Raw genomic sequence first — 17730 nt, forward strand, 5'->3', positions numbered from 1 at the left:
GGCTCACTGCAACCTCCACCTCCCAGGCTCAAGCAATTCTCCTGCCTCAGCCTCCCAAGTATCTGGGATTACAGGTGCCCGCCACCAGGCCTGGCTAATTTTTATATTTTTAGTAGAGATGGGATTTCGCCATGTTGCCCAAGCTGGTCTCAAACTCATGAGCTCAAGCGATCTGCCTGCCTCGGCCTCCCAAAGTGTTGGGATTATAGGCGTGAGACAACACATCCGGCCTGGATTTCAAAATCTTTAAAAACAGAGGCAATGTTTTCTTCCTTTCCCTTTGTTTTCTCCGTAGTTCTTAGTATAGAACTATAAATAGAGCAGGAATATAAATATTAGCCAAATGAACAACTGATAAGATACGCTTTTTCGTAGGAAAATAAATATTACATTAAAATCCATGGCTGTATTCCTCAGTTTAAGATAATGCCATTTTGGATCTTAGGAAAAGAAAAACCTATAGCTGGTATATTAACATCCACAAATTTCTTTTTTTTTTTTTTTTTGAGATGGAGTCATGCTGTGTTGCCTAAGCTGGAGTGCAGTGGTACAATCTCAGCTCACTGCAACCTCTGCCTCCCAGGTTCAGGAGATTCTCTTGCCTCAGCCTCCTGAGTAGCTGGGATTACAGACGCACACCACCACGCCTGGCTAATTTTTGTATTTTTAGTAGAGACAGGGCTTCACCATGTTGACCAGACCGGTCTCGAACTCCTGACCTCAAGTGATCTGCCTGCCTTGGCCTCCCAAAGTGTTGGGATTACAGGCATGAGCCACTGTGCCCAGCCTCCATAAAATTCGTTAGCTATTTTTTGGCCTTTGTAGTTTCATAAGCAACTATTGCTGCTCTACAAGCTATCACTTTTTATTGGCTTATTTTTTAACTCTATCTTGTTAAATTCCATTCTTGGTCCATTAAAAAAGTTATCTTGTGGCCAGGCATGGTGGCTCACACCTGTAATCCCAGCACTTTGGGAGGCCGAGGCGGGCGGATCACAAGGTCAGGAGATCGAGACCATCCTGGCTAACATGGTGAAACCCTGTCTCTACTAAAAATACAAAAAATCAGCCGGGCATGGTGGTGGGCACCTGTAGTCCCAGCTAGTCGGGAGGCTGAGGCAGGAGAATGGCGTGAACCTGGGAGGCAGAGCTTGCAGTGAGCCGAGATCGTGCCACTGCACTCCAGCCTAGGCGACAGAGCAAGACTCTGTCTCAAAAAAAAAAAAAAGTTATCTTGAGTTTTCCTGATAGATTATCATTATCTATAAAGATAATTTTGTCTCTACTTTAAAATAGTTGTATCATTTCTTTTTCTTATCTTATTGCATTGGTTAGAACTTCCAGATCAATATTTAAAAAATGAGAATAATAAGCCTTTTGCCTTAGTGGGTTTTTCTTTTTATTTTCCTACTAGCAATTATTATGTTAGCTGTTGGTTTGAAATAAACCCTTTTGAAAAGCATCTGTCTATTCTAAATCATGAAATCGCATCTAATTGTTTCTTTTTATATTAAAACTTTATTTGCACACTTATTAAATTGCTCTGTCAAACTGAACTACATAACTTAAGTGAAGTGGAGATTGGCAACTATTTGGTGATGGGATCAGTTATAGAGTGCCAAGCCAGATAACTTAAATCATGAGTCATTTGGTCTATCTTTACTGATAAAATTATCAAGAGAATTGGTGAACCTACATTAGCCTTTGTGCCATTTAGACACAAAATCTCTGGGAAAAGGTGACAAAATATGAAAATGCTCATGAATTCGCCTATCCTTTCATTCATCATCTATTCATTCATTTGATAAATATTTATTGAGTACTGCTATGTGCCAAACACTATTCCAGCATTGAGCTATAAGAATAAACAAGATGGCCGGGTGCAGTGACTCAGGCCTGTAATCCCAGCACTTTGGGAGGCGGAGGCGGGTGGATCATGGGGTCTGGAGATTGAGACCGCCCTGGCTAACACAGTGAGACCCTGTCTCTACTAAAAATACAAAAAAATAGCTGGGTGTGGTGGCGGATGCCTGTCATCCCAGCTACTCGGGAAGCTGAGGCAGGAGAATCGCTTGAACCCAGGAGGCAGAGGTTGCAGAGACTCTGTCTCAAAAGAAAAAAAAAAAAGGCACCAGGCACGGTGGCTCACGCCTGTAATCCCAGCACTTTGGGAGGCTGAGGTGGGCGGATCATGAGGTCAGGAGTTCAGGACCAGCTTGGCCAACATGGTGAAACCTCGTCTCTACTAAAAATACAAAAATTAGCTGGGAAAGGTGGCGTGTGCCTGTAATACCAGCTACTCTGGAGGCTGAGGCAAGAGAATTACTTGAACTGTGACCTGGGAGGTGGAGGTTACAGTGAGCCGAGATAGCGCCACTGCACTCCAGCCTGGGCTATAGAGCGAGACTCTGTCTCAAAAAAAAAAAAAAAAAAAGAATAAACAAGACAAAGTCCCTACTCTTGTGGAGCTTTCTGTCTAGAGAGGGCAAACAAATAGCAAGTTAACAAATAAGCGAACAAGATTTTTAAAAATAGATATTCATGGCCGGGCACGGTAGCTCACGCCTGTAATCCCAGCACTTTGGGAAGCCGAGGTGGGAGGATCACCTGAGGTCAGGAGTTTGAGACCAGACTGGCCAACATAGTGAAACCCTGTCTCAAAAATTAGTCTGGTGTGGTGGCAGGCCCCTGTAACCCCAACTACTTGGGAGGCTGAAGCAGGAGAATGGCTTGAACCCAGGAGGTGGAGGTTGTAGTGAACCAAGATTGTGCCACCGCACTCCAGCCTGGGCAACAAGAGTGAAATTCCATCTCAAAAAAAGAGAAAAAAGATATTCGTAAATGCTATAAAGATAACAAAATAAAATGATATGTTAGAGAGTGACTTATGGAGATGGGATATTTCAGCAAAAGCGGTCAGAGAAGGCTTCTCCAAGGAATGATATTTGAACAGAGACCTAAGTGACAAGAAGAAACCAGCTGTGTAAAGATCACAGAGACACTGCAGGCAGAGGAAATAGCAAATGCAAAGACACTAAGGCGAAAACGATCTTGGCATTTTACAAGAACAAAGAGAATGATGAGGAGCAGTGAATGGAAGGAGAACAATAAAATACAAGGTTGGAGTGGCAGGAGGACCAGATGATGGTGAATAATTTGGATTACATGTATTCATGAAAAGAATTTTTAAGGATGATAGTAATACATTTGATAAGATGAAATACATTTAGAAAATTTACAGTGCAAATTATAAACACATAAAATTAATGGAATATCTTAAATAGACAGGAAAAATGCCCAAATAAGGCAAATAAGCTCTTTATTCCATTCTATTCCACAGCCAACTCTCATATACTTGTGTTTTGTCACTTTGAATGGCAACAAAGATTTGAAATGATAACATGCATACATTCCTGGGGGTAAAATTGCTTATGCAACAGATTGTGAGCCAAGATCTTTTTGACAGTTTAGTACGTTAGGGAGACATACTGTCCTAAACAATTAGCATGGGCTTTCCAAAGCTGAGGAATCATATCATCCATACTAGTTGCAGTCTTCATGGTAAGTCAAACAGAACCACATGACTTAGTTCCTTTCTTTGTACTTTTATTGGAGAGAACCAGCAAATGAAACACTTTGTGCCCACTAAAGCTACCCCAAAATAAAATGTGTAACAATTGAACTTGGGTGACTCAGGGTGGTCATTCTCTGCGTCTTGATTTAGAAGATGGGGCTATTTTGGGTTTGTCCTAACTGGTTGGTTGTTGTGGTCTCAGACCAGGCCCAGCACAATGGTCAAAGCAGTGCTTTGTCACACGGCACAGAAGCTTGTGCCCACAAACCTGGCAACCTTCTGTCCCTTTGTGAAAGAACATCGAATCCCAGTGTGGTTAGATTCTGCTGTGGCAGCCTCCAAAACGCTGCTCATGGCTTTGTTACATTGGAGTTTTAAAATTTCACATAGTGATCATGTTTTTGGAAAGAGCAACTCACCAGTGAGTTTTTCTGGGTTGTGGTGGTGATCAGAACCAGACAAAGGCAGGAGCAGACTCCTCTACTCACATACGACGGGGAGCTCATCCCTCCTCAGGCAAGCAAGGCACTGGGCACAGGGCCTGGAATTAGAGCAACCCCTCAATGAAGGTCATCTGCTTGATTTTGGATTTCACATTTACCTAGCCCCCAAATGGATTAGTTAGCAGTCTGTAGAGCAGCTCCCAAACAGCATTCCACAGAACTAGGCCAGCCCATTTTTACTGGTCTCCAGCAAAAAGAGAAGAAACTATTTTTTGAAATAATTGAGTAAACATTCATGCATACATGTGAGATGGTTTAAAGTGATCATTGGTCACTTCTTGTGAACTGCCTTGACTCTGATATTTTTGTCCTGCCTACCAGGTTTTTCTTAAAGTTGACACACTCTGGCTTTTAATAAAGAATGTTGTCAGTGTATGGTAGCAATTGTTGGTTTAAATATCCTTATGTGGCAAAATTTAAGGGTAAAATATGGAAGAAAGTTTTTCTAATTATCTCTACGCCAATCTTCCCCCAATATTTTAAAATTTTACAGAGCCCAGCACTCTGAATCTGGAAACCCCTATCTGAATGGCTTCAGTCTCTAGTTTTCTGGTCTTACTGGTCCCTACTGTAGTATATGGGATGGGTAAATGCTTACTCTGTAGTCTCTTTACCAATTTACACCCTTTTCTGATGTGGTATCTTACAACTGAAAGCTGGAGACCGAAAGAGAGAGAAGGGGCATGCCAGGGAAGCAGGAATAAATAATGACTATTATTTATTTATTTATTTATTTTATTAATTTTTTTTTTTTTTTTTTTTGAGACGGAGTCTCACTCTGTCGCCAGACTGGAGTGTAGTGGTGCAAGCTCTGCTCACTGCAACCTCCGTCTCCTGGGTTCAAGTGATTCTCCTGCCTCAGCCTCCCAAGTAGCTGATATTACAGGCATGCACCACCACGCCTGGCTAATTTTTGTATTTTTAGTAGAGACAGGGTTTCGCCATGTTGGTCAGGCTTGTCTTAAACTCTTGACCTCAGGTGATCTGCCTGCCTCGGCCTCCGAAAGTGCTGGGATTACAGGTGTGAGCCTCCACGCCTGGCCGACTATTAATATTAATATCACTAGTATTTATGTTGGTATTACAGAGGGGCAGAAAATAAAGCCAAATAAAATATACAGTTTTTTAGAATGATAAATATAGAAGGAAGTTTTTCTAATGAGTATATCAACTTGTGAGTGATTTGTTTTGTGATAATATGAACAATTTTTAAAATTGCATGCTTCTGTCCTTTCAACTTTTGCTGCCCTTAGTTTGCAAACATAAGTGGTACTTTAGACATTCCTTTCAAAAAATATTTAATGCCATAGGGCAAATGTAGATTTTCTATAATTAAATCAGTCTAAGTCACTGCTTACATGATACAGATGATAAATAAGAATGTAAAATAACAAAGTGGCTATTTTTGTCTTAGCAGGACTTCCTGGCCACAGTACAGGACTCTGAGGTGCAGGTCTTGCATTCAGCTAAGCCACTGCTTTGCTGTATCTCACTGAGAAATGGCTTAAGCCACATCTGTTCCCTGTTTATGAATTTGAGATAGTAAAATTTGTCACTAATGGTTCATCATCAGGTTGTTGATTAAAACAGATTATTAGAAACAATGGCCTTATATACTGGGAAGGCAGTTACTTGTGTCTTTATAGGTCTTATAGCTACAATACCATGTCTATAATAAATAATAGCATGAGGAAGACTGGGTCCGGTGGCTTACCCCTGTGAAGCTGAGGTTTGAGCTCATAAGTTTGAGACCAGCATAAGAAACATAGTGAAACCCTGCCTCTACCAAAAATACAAAAATTACCCTGGCATGGTGGCATGCATCTGTAGTCCCAGCTATCTGGAAGGCTGAGGTAGGAGGATCACTTGAGCCTGGGAGTTGGAGGTTGCAGTGAGCCATGATCACGCTACTGCACTCCAGCCTGTGTGACACAGAGAGGCCCTGTCTCAAAAAAAAAAAAAGTAAAAATAAATAAATAATAACATAAGGAAAAATTAAAAATTTGGATTAATAAATTTGTAATGTTATTAATAACAGTTTTTATTTACCCTGCATTTATTATGTGCCAAGCATTTTGATAAGTGCTTTTTAAATGTTGTATGATTGGCCCTTTAGAATAACCTTGTAGGAAGGCACAATTACTACCTTCAACTTAAAGTTCAGGAAACTGGGGCTTTTTGAAATAATTCCGCAAGAGTAACAAATGGCAGGCTGAAAGTCCTCTTGGGAGACAGGCAGCCCACCTGTTCCCATAGAGCAGTGTGACTCCCTCTGAATCTCTCTGTGTTGACCAGGCTAGTGAGTATGTATGTCCTCCTCCAACACCTAATAAGGCAATATTTTCCTTTTTCTTCCTCTAGCTCCTTATGTAAAGAATGTTTAATTTCCCTTTGTCTTTTGTCATTTGACTTTCATTTCCTATTTTGGGATTTCTGCTTCTCTCACACGGAGCCTTCTGTTCTGCCCTGCTTCATTTCTCTTCTTGGTGGATTTGACCTAAGTTCCAGTTTTTGTGCCTTTTCCTTTATGTTTCAGTTCCTTATATAGTCTGCACGAAGCCAAGTGAAGTTACCTTCTATGGCTGACATCCCTTTTCTGTTCACTGGAAGTTTTCTAGTTTTCCTGTGTTCTTTTGATACGTATATACTTATCTAAAAGGGGTTTCCTTTGGAGTGCTCTAGGTTAGACTTCAAAAAGAAGTTTCTGATTTAAGTGCTGTAGTGTATTAGAATATTTTACTGAGAAGGATTATAAAGTGCTTACAGGTTTTTTGTTTTTATAAAGAAAGAATAAACAATGACAGAAGGAAGACGGATGGAGGGGTTGGAATATTATCTTGCTGAGATGCAGAGGAAGGGAGAGAGAGAAAGAGAGAGAAAAATTGGTGGCTCCCACTGATGGCATTCTAGTTGAATTCTGGACTATTTGTACTATTTCAGAACACAGAATAATAGAACTCAGAAATGATCATTGTCACAATATTGGATATTTTGTTAGGTTTTGTTTGGTTTGGAAGTAAGGATGTTCCTCTACTCAGTGTGTTTTAGGTCCTTATCAGAAATTCAGGTTCTAAATGGTTCAATAAAGTGGCCATGGCAGCAGAGCACATGGAAACAAATACTGGGTTCAGGGCCAGAGACCTAGACCAAGTACTGGTTTTCCTGGTAATCAGCTGTGTGATCTCTAGCAAGTTATCTATCTTATCTCTGAGTTATCTCTGAGTCTGTTTTCTTCCTAGTATAATGAGTGGAAAGGATTAGATAACCTACTGCTAAACTTTTCATACACTATAGTTCTCAGTGTAACACATTTTCCCTCTTTCTTGTAAAAACTTGGAAAATTCTCATTACTAAAAGAAAGTTATCTGTGGTGTGGAAGACCATCAGTAACTGCAGCCTTGCCCTAGTTAGATCTTGGCAACTAATACTTCCAAGTTCCCTACATATGTGCGTATCAGCTATTTTCTAGAGAATGGTAAAATTCTGTTGTAATGTCCCTTCACAATTGTGATTATATCTGAATCAAATACCTTGTTTAGAGGTTATCTAAACTCCTTTTCAGAAGACATACAGCAACATGTCATGCAGGTTTGTAGACTAGAAGCAATAAGCTATACCATATAGCCTAGGTGTGTAGTAAGCTATACCATCTAGGTTTGTGTAAATACACTCTAGGATACTTCATGACAAAGTTGCCTAATGATGCATTTCTCAGAACATAACCCTGTCATTAAGCGAAGTATGATTGTAATTGCATCACATCCTACACACAAGTCTTTATTTCATCCACTTTCATTTATCTCTGAGCTACATTAACCAAAAAATTGAACATTACATTCCAAAGACAGCGCAAAGACAACTTAGTATCTCCCCACTTATTCCTGTAAAAGAAAACTTTATGAGTTTATCTACAGTTAGGCAAATGTATTTTCTTATACTTTAATATCATTCTCATCACAGATGAAGAAAACAATAAAATAAGTTACACTACGAATACTGATTTTCTTAGATCTTCAAAGCCTCCTCTTCTTTCCTTTCTCCTAAAGCAGATATAAGAACAAGGTTAGTGCCTGCCCTGGGTTTTTCTAAAAAGTGCAAAAGAATATAAAATGAAAAAGTAAAAATCTTCTTTTTATTCCTAACCCCCAATAATATTTATCAGAGCTAACTACTATTAATATTTTCTTGTGTAGCTTTCCAGAATTTTCTAGGCATATGCAAGACCTAATTTTTTTTTTCATTAATGAGATTATGTCATGGATGCTTATATGTATCTTACCATTTTTAAAAACAATTCATCTTGAAGATATTTGTATGTCATCACACAGGGAACAGGCTTATCTGCTAAAGTTCTTTAAAAAAAAAAACTAATGAGGCCAGGTGCAGAGGCTCATGTCTGTAATCTCAGCACTTTGGGAGACCGAGGAGGGCAGATCACTTGAGGTCAGGAGTTCAAGACCAGCCTGACCAACACGGTGAAACCTCATCTCGACCAAACATACAAAAATTAGCTGGGCATGGTGGCATGTACCTGTAATTCCAGCTACACGGGAGGCTAAGGCAGGAGAATTGCTTGAACCCAGGAGGTAGGGGTTGCAGTGAGCCAAGATCATGCCACTGCACTCCAAGCTGGGGGACGTCTCAAAAAACAAGACAAAACAAACACCTAAATGAGATAATTCTGTATCATGATCAACACCAGATATGGGGTGCATTCTGCTCTCAAAAATATTAGTTTCCTTCCTCCCTTTCTTTAACAGAAGAGTCACCTGGATATGTATCGTGATTCTGGAGGATTCTATCATTCATGCATAGACACAGACGTAGAAAGTCACAGAATCACAGACTTTCTGAGGGGATGGCTCTTACAGATTGCTTGGTTCAAGTGGCAGAGCCTGTACCAAAACCAAATCTTTGCTTTCAATTTGGTACTCTTTTAATCCTTTTTGTTTCTAATGTAATTCTGACTTGTATTTATTGTTTATCTTAAAAATTAAAGTATGGTATGTAATGGTGTTAGATGATGGTTATAAATCAGGTAGTATATGCTGCTCAAAGGAGTCAAGTTTTAAATTTTCATTTAGAGAAGAAAGTTTTACAAGTATCTTTGTCATTTTGCAATGTTTGGTGTCCTTGTGTTTTACCTAGGGGTGTCTGTACCTCAAAGCCTTTAAAATGCTGATGGAAGGAGTGGAGATCCAGTGTTCAGGATAGAAAAGAGGTGGGTAAACATCAAGAATCCAGGAGAATGCTCTAATGTTGGAAAGGGAACAAAAGTTGGGAGCCACTTGAGGAGAATAAAAGGAATTATGGAAGGAGTTTGGAATACCAGAAAGCGTGAACAGTGATTTTTACATTGCATTTGTTCCAAAAAAACATTGGTTTGTTTGAATATAAGACAGGCAGGAGGAAAATCTGAAAAGTGAAATTACTCAATTTGATCTAAAAAAATTAGTGAATAACAGATTGAGCAGCATTGCAGTGATGTAGAATAAGCTCTTTTGTCCTGAGGAGTCTAGCTTGTTTTCCTCCTCCAAGGGAGCTAACTGCCTTAGATGAGGTTAGGCAATCTATCACATGACTCAAAGTCAGGCGGCTCAGACTCCCATCTGAAAAATGGAAATTCTGAAAAACTCACGTTTGCATCATAATGATTTACTGAAGGCACAATAGAGCAGAGAAAAAAAAAAAGACTTAAGGCCTAAATTTTGGCAATTCAAGTGGTCTGTTATTTAAAAGTCATTCAAAGCATAGAACTATAGAAGTGGAAGGAATCTTAAAGGTCATGAAGCATCTTCATTTTACAGATGAAGAAACAAACACGCACCCAGAGGCTAGTCTAGCTCTCACAGCAAGTCAGAGGAGCATGGGATTAGAATCCAGATCTCCCCAATCAGTGCCTGGGTTGTACTACTGAACTTCCCCGCACAGAGCATTTATTTCCAGTCATCTGATGTTTACTCCATCCCATGGCAACACTCTCTTTAAAACAATGACTTTATGTTCATCTTTTCTCTCTTCTAATTGTATGAAATTACACATCTAACACAAAGGAATCAGAATCACATATCTTTACGTGAGAAAAGTGTTTAACGTACATCTAAATTATGTGAAAACACTTATTTTAGAAGTGGGAAAATCATGGCTGTCCCTTAAATCTTTCTGATCCAAGACTGTAAGGGTGGCATTGAAACATTCACATCACACACACACACACACACACACACACACACACGCACACCATATAGACAGAAACAGACCATGCCTATTGGGTATAAAATAGAGAGTGTAGGAGAAAGGATAAGAGTAGAGAGTCTTATTTGATTCATTTCAAAGTACTGCTGATTATAATTCACCTTTTGTAGTGATTTGCCAGTCAAATCCACTCAACAAGAATTTACTGAGTGCTTTCTGCTTCTTAAGCACAAAGTATTCAAATATGAAAAGACATAATTTCCCATTCAGGATGCTCACAGTCTAGAGGAAGATATAAGTAAGTCAGGCAACAAGCAGATTTGGTGTCATATGCTAAAAGTACAGCTAACTGGACAGTTGATTTTTAGAAAGCAAAACCTTTTTAAACATTGTACTTAGCAATTCTTCAAATTTCCAGTTTCTAAAATGTTTTAGAATATTTTGTTTCTATTCCATCCACAAAATGAATTTAACACTGAGAAACTAAGTCAGTCAAACAAGGAGTAATATTGGTTCTCCCCATAATTAGATGACATAAATATATACAAGAGTCTTTAGCCAGTTAAATTGAAGCATTAGTATATACTTTTAAATATTGATGGAATTGTGGAAGGCAATGAGTCCGTTTTTTTGCTATTAATATCCTATGGCTATAGATTTACATACAAGTTAACTAATTGCTCTATTAGGTGGTATTTTTTACATAGCACAGAATTTGAGAGATTCTGGATGCTGAAAATATAAGGTTCAAACAAATGAAAATTATATATATATATATATATATATATATATTTTTTTTTTTTTTTTTTGAGATGGAGTCTCGCTCTGTTCCCCAGGCTGGAGTGCAGTGGCGCAATCTCGGCTCACTGCAAGCTCTGCCTCCTGGGTTCACGCCATTCTCCTGCCTCAGCCTCCCGAGTAGCTGGGACTACAGGCGCCCGCCACCTCGCCTGGCTAAATTTTTGTATTTTTTTTAGTAGAGACAGGGTTTCACCGTGGTCTCCATCTCCTGACCTCGTGATCCACCCGTCTCGGCCTCCCAAAGTGCTGGGATTACAGGCATGAGCCATCTCGCCCAGCCTCTTTTTTTTTTTTTTTGTAGAAACAGGGTCTTGCTATTTTGCCCAGGCTGGCCTTGAACTCCTAGCCTTAAGAGAGTCTCTCACCACAGCCTCCCAAAATGCTGGGATTACAGGTGTGAGCCACTACACCTGTCCCTTTTCTCTTTTTATTATGAGTGACATATGACAAAATGGCATATATTGTAGGTTGTAGGATGATGTTACTATTTTTTGGTGTTTTGCCCTCACAATTTACTCATTCATTCATCATTGGTTCAAAAAACAATTTTCTTGCTCAATTTCTCCATCTTGTTTCATTTTTCTTCATTGTCACTCTTTCTTTTCTCACTCTGAGAAAATCCAATATATGAAAACCTGTATTTACCCAAAAGAAAAATCAGAGAGTGATTATTCCCCTTGAGCCCACAGGCCAGTTTCAGTAACCTGCATCTCCATTCCAAAAGGCAATTCTTCTCTCCTCTACCAGGGGCAGCTGTGGTATTCTATTTAAAGGTAATTCCTGAAGATTTTGAGGGTAAAAAGATAAAGAACTAGCATTTCAGAGTGATGAGAGCAAGGTACAGTTAAATCATTTAATTAACACTCCAAAGCCTGGGTGCTTCTGTCTTGGGGTTATTGTTATCCCCTTTCCTCTCTCTTTACCTTTATGGAAGTGTCACTTTCCCCTTCATATTTGCTTTGTCTCTTTTCTCTCTTCCCCACTTTCATGGCCACAGTAAGGACTTGAAGTATTCTCTTTTTTCATAGTTGCTACATTTTATACTTTTTACTTTTAGTTTCCTCGAATTTGCTCATCCTTCTCTGTATTGTTCCAATTTTACTATACGTGCTGCCAAAGCGAGCACTACTTTTAGCTTTTCAACTAGTGAATTTAGACATTTATTATTAGGTAGGTGCAAAAGTAATTGCGGTTTTTGCCATTACTCTCAATGGCAAAATTACTGTTGCAATTACTTTTGTACCAACCTAATAGTTTTAAAATCAAACCAAACCAAACATAAAAGTGCTTTTTATTGCTCCATGGTCCCTAATGAAACTTTTTCTGTGGAATGATAGACATGGACGGGAAAAGAGTGCTTTAGGCCCTGCTTACAAGAGCAAACTCCTCAAGTGTGATTTAAATGATTCAATTAAGTGACTGTTTACAAACGTGAGGCTAGGGCTAAGGAAAACCGACTATATATGGTGGAACAGCCAGGGAGTCCTTAGAACAAGAAGCCTTTCCACCCCCAGGTCTGAAAAGGCCAGGAGAAAGAGCTCTTCTCAGAAGCCAGAGCGAGCTATAGTTGTGTGGGTAGCGTGACCTTAGGTAGAGGAAGACAGTCACTGCCAAACCAAGGTTGGCAGAGAGGGAGCCCCAAACTCAGTCTGCTCTGTTTGCCACAGTGTGGAGAAATTTTATTATAAAAGGCAAAGACGGAGATTGCAATGAGCAGCCTAGCTAATAATCGCGTAGGGCAATAATCAGGCAGGCCAATCAAGAAAAGGGCCAATCAAGAAGGGCCAGGCCCTGGTGGCTCATGCCTATAATCTCAGTACTTTGGGAGGTGGAGATGGGTGGATTGCTTGAGTTCAGGAGTTCAAGACCAGCCTGGCCAACAAGATGAAACCCCGTCTCTACTAAAAAATACAAAAAACTAGCCGGGCGAGGTGGCGGGCGCCTGTAGTCCCAGCTACTGGGGAGGCTGAGGCAGGAGAATGGCGTGAACCCAGGAGGTGGAGCTTGCAGTGAGCTGAGATCCGGCCACTGCACTCCAGCCCGGGCGACAGAGCGAGATTCCGTCTCAAAAAAAAAAAAAAAATACAAAAATACAAAAAATAGCCAGGCATGAGGGCAGGCGCCTGTAATCCCAGCTATGTGGGAGGCTGAGGCAGGAGAATCCCTTGAACCTGGGTGGCGGAGGTTGCAGTGAGCCCAAATCACACCATTGCACTCCAGCCTAGGTGACAAGAGCAAAACTGTTTGGAACAAACGAAAGAAAGAGAAAGAGAGAGAGAAAGAAAGAAAAAGAAAGAAAGAGAGAGAGAAAGAAAAGAAAGAAAGAAAGAAAGAAAGAAAAGAAAGAAAGAAAAGAAAAGAAAAAAGAAAAGAAAAGAAAAGAAAAGAAAAGAAAGAAAAGGGCAAGGGTCCCTTGACTCATCTCCGCTACTGGAATGGGTAAAATGACCAGCGGGTAAAGAAAAGAAAGATCTTCAGAGTCACTGGTTTTGGGGAAAGATGAATGAGTCCTTAGATGAATAGACGATGGTTTGTGACAGGGTCTGGGTGTGGTGGACTTCTGGCCTCCTCTTCTGTGATAAGAGTTAATCTTCAGAGATTTGGTGACAACTGACTTCATCTTGTAGCATGTGTCTTTAGGCAGATGGAGGGAAACTCAGAGAACCTCTCTGTTTTGCAGTTTTTCAAGTGCCTTTAGCTAAAAGTAATCAATATACCAAAAAAAAAAATATATATATATATATATATACCAATATACATATTTTGGGATGGCATTTCCTGAACTCCTTCAATGGTGCTGGGGTTCAGAAACCAACATCCTAAAGTATGGCACTTTAACATGCTGAACTTCAGATGAAGCCTCTCAGGGTCTCTCTGACATGCCCCCAACCCTCTCTGCACTCGCTCTCCCAGAGCACAGGGCGAATCTGTTCTCTGAAGTTCCCTGATTGGCCTAAAGTCTGGACCCACCAAAGAAGAAAACAATTACCTGTGGTCCCTTCCCTGAGTTTTCAGTAACCGAACTCATATCACAGGAAGAAAAACTGAAGTTTGTCAACAAATCTGGACAGACTTTTGTCACAAACCATTGTCTGCTCTGCAGGCCCAACAGACTTTGTCTCAGGCCATTGTATGTTCTTCATGCCTATTGAATTCCCCAAAATTCATAATTCATTTACTGCTACCCTAAAATCATCCACACTTCCCCTACCTCCCTTTCTCCTAAGAAGAAGGGTATATACAAGCATCTGTGCCCCATTGCGTGGTGGCATAATCACTCTGTGATAGTTCCCCTATGCATGCTAATAAGTTTGTATGCTTTTTCTCCCGTTAATCTGCCCTTTGTAAGTTGATTTTCTCCTTATGAAAAGAGAAATATTGAGCTAATTGGGCTTACTTGGTGTATTAAATTATATGGGAAGCATTACCAAATAATAAGTAATGCTAACCTTCTTTGGATTATATTTGTGTGAATGTGTTATTAATATGTTTCAGAAATTATATGAAATTCATAGAAATTTGATAGGCTGGTATAACATTATCAGTCATAATTCTGGTTGCATGCAACAGAAATAACCAAATTTTCTTCTCAATTGTGTTATCATCATAATGAACTCTCATCAGATCTTTAACCATGAACATTTGAAGTCTTGTTATTCTCAGCTGGCAATTGTTTACTGTGATCTTTTTCCTTTCTCCCCTGTTTCCTTATGTCCTAACTACTTCCTTTTCCTTACAGGAAAATCCATGGAACCGTAATCTATGGATGGCTTTAGGTAAGGCTTATGCTCTAGCAAAAAACCAGAGCAACTCTTAGGCTTATGAAGATAAGCTAGTTTCCACTGAGGAATGATTTCAGTGGGGTTCCTGAGGGCCCACTCTTGGCAGTAGTAGCGCATCAGTCATATGGAATTTGAAACTAATCCATAAATTGGGGGAAAATCCTGGACTTTGTGGTTAACCAGAACTCCCAGAGGTTCAAATGGGCAGAAGTCATCCTTTGAAAGGTGGATGATAGCACACATATATGTTTTTTGTTTTTTGTTTTTTTTCTTTTTCTGAGATGGAGTCACCCAGGCTGCAGTACAGTGGTGCCATCTTGGCTCACTGCAACCTCTGCCTCCAGGGTTTAAGCAGTTCTCTGCCTCAGCCTCCCCAGTAGCTGGGATTACAGGTGCGTGCCATCACGCCTGGCTAATTTTTGTATTTCTAGTAGAGACGGGGTTCACCATCTTGGCCAGGCTGGTCTTGAAGTCCTGACCTTGTGATCCATCCGCCTTAGCCTCCCAAAGTGCTGGGATTACAGGTGTGAGCCACTGCGCCCGGCCAGCATATATGTTTTAAGAAAAAATATTTACTGGAACATCATGTGGCTTTAGAGCTCCTTTTTGCTCAACTTGGAGGCTTGTATATAGCATTGACAAAACTGAATATTGTGCCTATCTCTCCCCTAATTTTGTTAGTAGAGGAAGCTTAACTAAAAACAAAGCTGACTGAAACTGCTGTTTCTTCAGACACTACCATCAAATACATGAAGGAAATTTCTTAAGGGAAAGGAACAAATGCTGTGTCCAGGGCAGCAGCTAACAGTTGGTTTGCAGGAATCCTGAGTGGTGGATGGCAAGCTTGGCTTAAACCCGGGAGGCAGAGGTTGCAGGTTTCTAATCTTTATGTTCTTCTAGTGGGTCTCCAGGTTACTATGGCTTGTGTTATTAAATTAATGACAAAACTGGATACTTATTTAAATCAGATCATTCTATAGCAAGCTGTGGTCCTTAATTTCCATCACACTTTGTTGTTTTTTTTTTAAATTTTTTAATTTTTTTGAGACGGAGTCTCGCTCTGTCCCCCAGGCTGGAGTGCAGTGGCGCGATCTCGGCTCACTGCAAGCTCCGCCTCCCCAGTTCACGCCATTCTCCTGCCTCAGCCTCCGGAGTAACTGGGACTACAGGTGCCCGCCACCACGCCGGGCTAATTTTTTGTATTTTTAGTAGAGACGGGGTTTCACCGTGTTCGCCAGGATGGTCTGGATCTTCTGACCTCGTGATGCGCCCACCTCGGCCTCCCAAAGTGCTGGGATTACAGGCGTGAGCCACCGCGCCCGGCCACCATCACACTTTGAATAAGGATTATGGCCAACTGGATTCAAATACTGTTGAACTGCCAATATTACTTACCTAAGCTTTGACTTGTTTGATTTGAATCAATTTGGTCCCTTGGAGCTCCTGTTAAGGAACACGCTGCAGTTTTTTGGTATTATTCTAAATACCAAATCCTATCTAATAGTCATCATGATAGTCCCCCCGGTGTGCTGTATCCTCTCAAGTCTTAAACGTTTCTATGCAGCCATCCATTGAGCATTGAATGATCTCACTTTGACTAGATCAGCAAGAATATAAAGAATTATTCAACTGATGTGATGCTATGACTTGTGAATTCCATATGGAGAACAAATAAGTCAATTTATGATGGTGACAGAGAGTGGCATGAACCAGATATGTTTTTTAGAAAGTTTTATTTATTAATTTTATTTAAAATTTTATTTTCAGGAATGGGATTGACTGCAAGGAAGCACGAGTGAACTTCCTGGGGTGATGGAAATGTTTTGTCTTGATTGTGGTAATGATTACATTACTATGTTTGTCAAAATTCCAGAACTTTAAACCTAAAAGGGTGAATTTTACTGCATGTAAATTATACCTGACTAAACATGACTTTTTAAAAAGGCCTGAAATCTTAACTACTCAGCTAAAAATAAAATAAAATAAAATATACAATTTAGGTGCAAAACAAGTTTTGTTTTCAGGACTGACAGAGGTCCAATGATTGTATTTATTTATAAAGCTAATAATCCAATCCAATATATCAATATAAATACTTTTAAATAGGATATAAAAAGTTATGAGATTTTTAAAAATAAGGATTTAGACTGCAAAATATTTATTATGACTACAATGTTGCTGAAGCAATGCTATCTTTAAAAATATCTCAAACACAAAATAACACTCTAATGCTGTTAATCATTGCAATGATTTAAACTTCCAGAATATTACCATAATGCTGCTTATATTATATACCGAAAGCCCTATATTTAATAGTTAAAAACAAAGAATTATTTAATACCAGCTAGCTTCATTACTTGATAGATTAACTTGCTTGATAGATCAACATTACTTGATAGATTACTTGATGGATCAACCAGCTTCCTAAAACATAATTGTAGCTCAGCTTCTAAAAAAGGTGAAAGAAATTATTACATTCAACTGAACTAGATTTTAAAAATAAAGACTATCAAGAACATAGGAAGAGGTAATTAAATGATGGGTCCTCTTAAGGTTTCAATAGAAGCAAATAACATCCAAGAAACCATTTACGAAAAACTCACCCTCATAATTGCCTTAGAGACCAAAGTCACAATTTTACAGCCAAGATCTTTGGAAATCAGACAGGTCAGTGTGACGGTTAATTCTGTGTCCAACTTGACTGGATTATGGGGTGCCCAGATATTTTGGTCAAACATTATTCTGGGGTATCTTCGTAAGGGTGTTTTGGGATGAGATTAACATTTCAATTGATAGAATAAAGCAGAGTGCCTTCTATAACGTAGGTGGGCTTTATCCAACCATTTAAAGGCCTGAATAGAATGAAAAGGTTGGC

The 17730-nt window shown here is 39.6% G+C and overlaps 1 long non-coding RNA gene across 1 annotated transcript; it reads left to right on the plus strand.

Annotated features, from left to right (window-relative positions):
• Positions 1–9226: 9226 nt before the first annotated feature.
• LOC135970019 (uncharacterized) lies at positions 9227–17188 on the plus strand. Its single transcript, XR_010585396.1, has 3 exons — positions 9227–9298; positions 14813–14849; positions 16623–17188. It is a non-coding gene; the product is annotated as an uncharacterized lncRNA (long non-coding RNA).
• Positions 17189–17730: the final 542 nt, after the last annotated feature.

This window comes from Macaca fascicularis, chromosome 1 (genome assembly GCF_037993035.2).
Source record: "Macaca fascicularis isolate 582-1 chromosome 1, T2T-MFA8v1.1".
In the NCBI taxonomy this organism is placed as follows: domain Eukaryota; kingdom Metazoa; phylum Chordata; class Mammalia; order Primates; family Cercopithecidae; genus Macaca; species Macaca fascicularis.